At 37.3% G+C, this 6581-nt stretch overlaps 1 non-coding gene across 1 annotated transcript; it reads right to left on the bottom strand.

Annotated features, from left to right (window-relative positions):
- Positions 1 to 5450: 5450 nt before the first annotated feature.
- Positions 5451 to 5581, bottom strand: LOC122110196. The gene has a single exon (XR_006147848.1). It is a non-coding gene; the product is annotated as a U6atac minor spliceosomal RNA (small nuclear RNA).
- Between the last annotated feature and the right edge of the window lie 1000 nt (positions 5582 to 6581).

Here is a 6581-nt window from a genome sequence, read left to right as displayed (position 1 = left end):
TGTTTAAAAATACAATGATTTTATTTTCAAGGTGATGTACAGAGGGGTTAGTCACATAAGTAAGGTAGTGAGTATATTGCTTGTCAAACTTGTAACCCCCTCCCTCAATTTTCTCCCTCTTCCTCCATTCCCCCTCCCACCCCAAGTTGTACAGATCATTTCCAACATAATATCATGGGAGAATCGCTGTTGCATTGGTTTCCCCTTAATCCCCTGTCTCACCATTTTTTTGTTCCTTTTCCCTTCCCTAATTCAGATAAACATATATACAATACCCGGTGTGCCAATGGTTAAGTATTTCTTTAGTACAGTTTTTAAACTCACTGAGTAGCCTCCAAAATATTTTTAACTTGTCTGTTGTTTAAGTCATTTAAAATTTAATTTATCTGACTATTTTTTTATTTTTCTTTGTGCTAATTTTCTTTATGTTATCCAAACTATTAATTGCAGGGCTTCCTTGGGCTTAATTGTGTCCCCCACTTTTTTAAAATGTTGTATTTTAATTTATGTTTTCTTAAAGTAGTTCAGAACTCATCAGCTATGAGGGAAGCTACTTTTCATTTTATCTGTGTTCATGGGGAAGAGAAAGAGAAAATGTAATGGAAAAAAAATTAAGATTTTAAGATACAAGCTCTTATTAATTAAATTTTGAATAGCACTTGCTTTTATTTCCTTACCATTTAAATTTTTCGTTTTTTTCTTCCCTACTTTTACTATCACTGATCATTGTACTACGTTTTACCTAGTAAGATATAAATAAATGGAGGCTACAATGCTTGATAAGAAATGTACTCACTATCTTGCCCATGTAATTGTAACCCCTCTGTACAGTATTTTCACAATAAAAAATAAATAAATAAACAAATTTTAAAAAATGATAGACACAGTATTCTTCCCCAGTTTATATTGGTGCTTTTGTAAATATGCCCTCAAAACAGTCAGTCTTTCCAAAAAAGAAGTGTCGTGGAGCCCTCACTGGGTATAAATTCTGTAAGGTCCGTTCCAGGATGGCGAGCAGACTCCTTCCTCTTGGCAGCCAAGTCTCTGCCCAGTTACCTAGGCAACTGGCTCACCTGGAGGAGGTCACATCTGGTTCGATGTGGCCACACCTTTCTCGCACCTGGTCCCACCTGCCTTCACCTGGCCACATCTTCTCCCGCCCCTACCCTAAATAAGACATGGCCCTGAGCCAGACTGTCTCTTCCCAGCCTTGTCCATTGGTAACCTGGCCTGGTGACAGCCGGTCTGCTGAATAAACCTATCGCTTACCTGAATACCACGTGCGTGGTGCTGTTCTTACTTGGCAACCTCTTTAAATGCCTAACAAATTCAATGTGGAGATAGGCATGGAGAACAGTTAGAATCATCAGTTGGATTCTTATAGAGATTTGTGGTTGCAGGTGACTAAATAGAGAATAGCATTAAATCAGATTTGAAATTCATAATCTGGTTTGAAATTTGTGAATTAGACAAATGTAGAACCCAGAGATATGAAGATTGTCTTACAGTGAACTTGGTTGCTGTTAAAAGTATATCTTCTAGAAACTGAAGGTCTCTCTACTCACTATGATGAAAATTTCACATTGTTCTTTTATCATTGGACCCTACTGGCATGAACGTCTGTCTTATTAAACATGAACTGTTAAGAGCAGAGACCATAGAGAGCACCTATTTATTTTATAACTTAATTCCAATACATTACACATTACTGGGCACATGGCAGACTTTCCATAAATTCTAATAAAACAAGATAATAGTATATCTTAATCTAATTTGGATGTAAGATAATAAAAGCATTTTAGGTACTTTGGAATAACTAATAAATAATTATTATGCTGCACCCAGATAATGATATTCCGTATTCTTTCTGGATTGCACAAATTACCAGGTAGTTCCTGTGAGAAAAAGACATAGTGGGGGTCTCCTCTATCCCTGAATGATGATGTGGCTCACCTGGGGTTTACTGGTAATGCTAGGATGTAGAACTAGAAGTACACCACGATAAAAAGTCCCACTTTTGGGCATTTACACAAATGATTGCAAACAAGACCACACTAAAGCTACCAGCACAACTGTGTTTATTGCAGCATTATTTACCATAGCTAAGATATGGAACCAACCCAGATGCCCTTCAGTAGATGAATGGATCAAGAAAATGTGGTATATATACACAATGGAATTCTATGCCTCCATCAGAAAGAATAACATTGCCCCATTTGTTAGGAAATGGAAAGACTTGGAAAAAATTATATTAAGTGAAGTAACCCAGGCCCAAAGAAACATAGGTCCCATGGTTTCCCTTATTTGCAATATCTAGTATATGTCTGAGTCAAGCAGAAAAGGTCAGATAAGTTGATGTTAGGGGAATGAACCCCAAGATAAGTAAGCAATTTTTTTTCCTTTCATGCAATTGTTTCTAAGATGATTCCTATGTTGCTTTGTATGTCCCTCCCCCACAGTATAACCCCTGCTTTCACTGTATTTGACCATATAATTTGTGGAGGGGAAGGGAAAAAAAACAAATTGTTTAAATAGGGATACAGGTGGACCCACTGCAACAATGAGATGTACAAGTCGTTATGTCGAAAAATGAACTTTACAAATTTGGTGAGGGGGGGAGGATAGGAGGGAAGTGGGGGGGAGTATGGGAAGGGATGGGAAGGGGAAACAAAGAGGAGGCAACAATGCTTGATAAGAAATGTACTCCTTATCATGCCCATGTAATTGTAAATCCTCTATACTGTATTTTCACAATTAAAAAAAAAAACAACAAAAAATGTGTTTCCTGTAAGTTCCCTGACAGGTGTCTGTCAATCATAGGAGAAAAATAGATTTAAATGTAGCCAAAGTAATTAATTCTGTAATAAAAAGGACACTCTATTTTCTCTTTTCTGCTTTTCTTTCTTTTTTGTCTATTTGGTTGTAACTTAAATTATCTATGCATAAGCCATGTTTGAACTTGGAAAATAAAATATACATTATAGAAGGACAAGGAAGGACATATACATATTATTTTAGAAACAAGTTTTCCCAATTCTAGAGAGGCTATCTTATGCTGATTGAACACTTCAGGTGCCTAGGGAAGGCTTTTGTCTGTTGTTCACTTTACCTAGAGAGGTTTGAACAGCAGGAGAGGAGAAGGATGTATACCAAACACTATTTAAATAACAAAGTGAATACAGATAGAAAGCACTGCCTCTCTAATCCCAACATGAAGAATTCACAATGGCTTAGTGCCTTGCTTTTGTTAGCGAAACACCTATCCCTGTAGTATCAATTTGAAGAGCTCTAAACCTGAATACAGCCCTTGTTCTGTCAGTAGAAGGAAAGACTCACAGAAAGGCTTGCTTCTGCAAATCTGATCCTGCTCCAGGCGAGATAACCAGGAGAATGCCAACATCTGTGATGAAAGTCCAGTGAACAAAGGCTTCCCTAAGTGTGATTTATGGTGGCTGAGACTGGTATGGTGCCTGTCCTCATTCAGTCACACAACTAAGATTGGAAAGTCTCAGGTTTTTTTTTTTCTTCCCTAAAGTTTTTTGCAGGGGGAAAAAGTTTGAGAAAGCTAATAGGAAAGTATCAACTATCATATTGAATTTCACTATTCAGAATCATACTCAGTGTCTATTAGGGAAAATACTAGTTTTGTGGCTCAGCCATTTCGTAACTAGGTCTTCAGGAAGCCAGCCTGCTTGTAGGAAAGGATTCCTTCTGCTTTATCATCTGCTATTTGCAACATGTTCACAGGCCACTTCCTGTGGTTGCTTACCTGGGGCTTTTAGAGATGAAATCTGGAAATGAACTCTGCAAGAGTGAAAGTTGCTGTTTGTTTACTACAGAGTTTAACAAACTCTAAGACTATTATTGTCTCCTTTTTTATTTATTTATTTATTTTTTTGGGGGGTCCAATCGTGGACCTGAACTCTGGGCCTGGGTGCTGTCCCTCAGCTCTTCAGCTCAAGGCTAGCACTCTACCACTTGAGCCACAGCGCCACTACCAGCTTTTTTTTTTCTGCTTATGTGGTGCTGAGGAATCGAACCCAGGGCCTCATGCATGCAAGGCAAGCGGTCTACCACTGAGCCATCTTCCCAGCCCCTCATTGTCTCATTTTTTAAACAAGTTCTACAGTTAAATAATTTTCGAAATGGAGTTGATAATTTTAACCTCTATCTGCTTTTTAGTATGTGTCTTTAGACTCATGTTTGAAGGTTCCAAAGGATGTTTATAAGTTATCACAGTCATGTAAGAACATGGAAAATGTGGTGATTACCATTATATATTAGTTGACAATTTAACTAGCCTTCCTGATGCTATGTAAAATACTGTGCTATGGAACTACAGAGACACAACTCTCTGTCTCTGTCTATATGTGTCTCTCTGTTCTCTCTCTCTCTATATCTCTGTCTGTCCATCTCACTCTCTATCCTTCTAGCTGTGTTTTCCACATACCTGGGACTATACATGCTACAGAACCAGGAACTTCATTCCCCTCATTGTTATTTTCCTGGGAAGACTTTGATCTGTGATTCTTTTGATCATTTAGTTTTGCATAAATGATATTATAGCCTTAAACCACTGTGACCAGCCTACAACCATATTCTTGTCCTCTCAAAAGAAAGTTTCAGAGTCTGAGACAATAAGGTACATAAATCACTTCAAACAACTTAAGTAGGATATTGTTGCACCAGAAGATGTGAAAGAAAAAATGATTAAGTCCTTAAAGATAAAACTTTCATTTATACTCACATTTAGCTGTTGGTATATTTACTGCATCAGATTTTTAAGAATCTCTAATATATATGCTTAGACTATTATATGTCTATATATCTTCATATAAATAATGCTAGTATGTAATTATATGCCCTCACTTAAAAGTAAACATGTGTGATTAAAAGATGGAGGGTTCTGTGGAAGCTTACTAAAGTGCATTCTTTAGGTCACCAGCATGGATCAGATCATCTGTTGATGGCAGTGCTGATGCAGGAACTTCACTGAGTTCAGTGCCAGCTTTTTTTTGTTATTTTGTTTTTTTTCCCACTAGTCAGCCTGCTAAGCTGCATATGTTTGTAATAGTTACTTCAGTAGTTCTGAGTGCTCAAGCTGTAGACCCTTAAGGCTGGGATTATTTCCATCAGAAGCGGCACAGGATAGTATGCCTAGCCAGCACACTGCAATCTGTAGCAAAAGATCCTAAAATGGAAAACAATGTGGCTTCTGCCCATCATCTATAAACAAATGTATTCCAGTGCATTTTGTCTGGTTATCCTTATGAACCACTTTTTCCTTCATTCATATTCTTTTTCTATAAGAGCTATTCAAGGCACATTTCATTTGCTTTTGGAAATTCTTGTGAGATTTGGAGCTGTATTTCAAGTAGAACACAAATTAACCTTTATTTTTCAGTCTCTTCCAAATTGATTATTGTGTTCAAAAAGTACGTAGAAAAGTGAAAGAGAATTAGATAATTACTGACTGAATAAATACTTCCATATTATATGCATGATGTTCAGGCCCAGGGCCTTTTCCCTCTTTTTCTCCTTATCACAAGAAGTACTAACTTTCTTTCGTTTCATACAACATTGAATAAATACTTTCTTATCCTCATCACATTGGATGAGTTCAGAGTATTTGAGGATAGCCAATTACTACTCTGTGCAAATCCAAGGAAAATATGGCTGGGCATAATTGCAGTTTGCTGAAGGGCCATGTCATTTTATTCCGATGAGACTTTTCGTTACAAAAGCAAGTGAAAGCATGTATTTGTTAACCTCTACCTAAAAATGACTTTCCAAAATACTTATATTATGAATCTATTGTTGTAGATTTCAAAGAACTAAACTACAGTGTATAAATGTAGAGGGAGAGAAGGATCTCATTATTTACAGGAGAAAAGAACCCCAAAACCATTATGCTGGTTGTTTTATTTCCATTCTGTGAACTAAAGTCCTTTTCCCTAATTTAAGCTGACACTGTATTAGCAATGAGGTGCAATGTGGCCTGTACTGGCACATCTTTTCTTTTCTCTCTGAGCTGTTATCTTGAAATCAGGACATTTCTATTATTTTTTTGGATAGTTAATATCTATTTTTGCCGACTTCCCACAGCTATGTGGTAGATGAGTTAAAGGAATGAGACAGGAGTGTGGTGAAAGGGAATATCTTACTTCCTGTCTAAATAATTAAAATTGTACCTCTCTGCTGATTTTGTTCCCTATTTCCAGTATTCTAAAAATACTAAGTTCATAGGTGGTATTAAATATTAAATTTAAATAACTTCATATGGTCTCTTCTCTTTAAAAGATCACATAATTTTTTTTTTTTTTTTGGTCCAGTCATGGAGCCTGAACTCTGGGCCTGGGTGCTGTCCCTCAGCTCTTCAGCTCAAGGCTAGCACTCTACCACTTGAGCCACAGCGCCACTTCTGGCTTTTTTTCTTTTTGCTTATGTGGTGCTGAGGAATCGAACCCAGGGCCTCATGCATGCAAGGCAAGCACTCTACCACTGAGCCACCTTCCCAGCCCAAGATCACATAATTTTTAAGTCTCTTCTATCCATAGATCATCCATCATGGATCCCAATCC

This window comes from Dipodomys spectabilis, unplaced genomic scaffold (genome assembly GCF_019054845.1).
Source record: "Dipodomys spectabilis isolate Male_0828 unplaced genomic scaffold, ASM1905484v1 ptg000075l, whole genome shotgun sequence".
Taxonomy (NCBI): Eukaryota; Metazoa; Chordata; class Mammalia; order Rodentia; family Heteromyidae; genus Dipodomys; species Dipodomys spectabilis.
The sequence above is the reverse complement of the archived record's forward strand: the minus strand, read 5'-3'. Positions and strand labels throughout refer to the sequence as shown.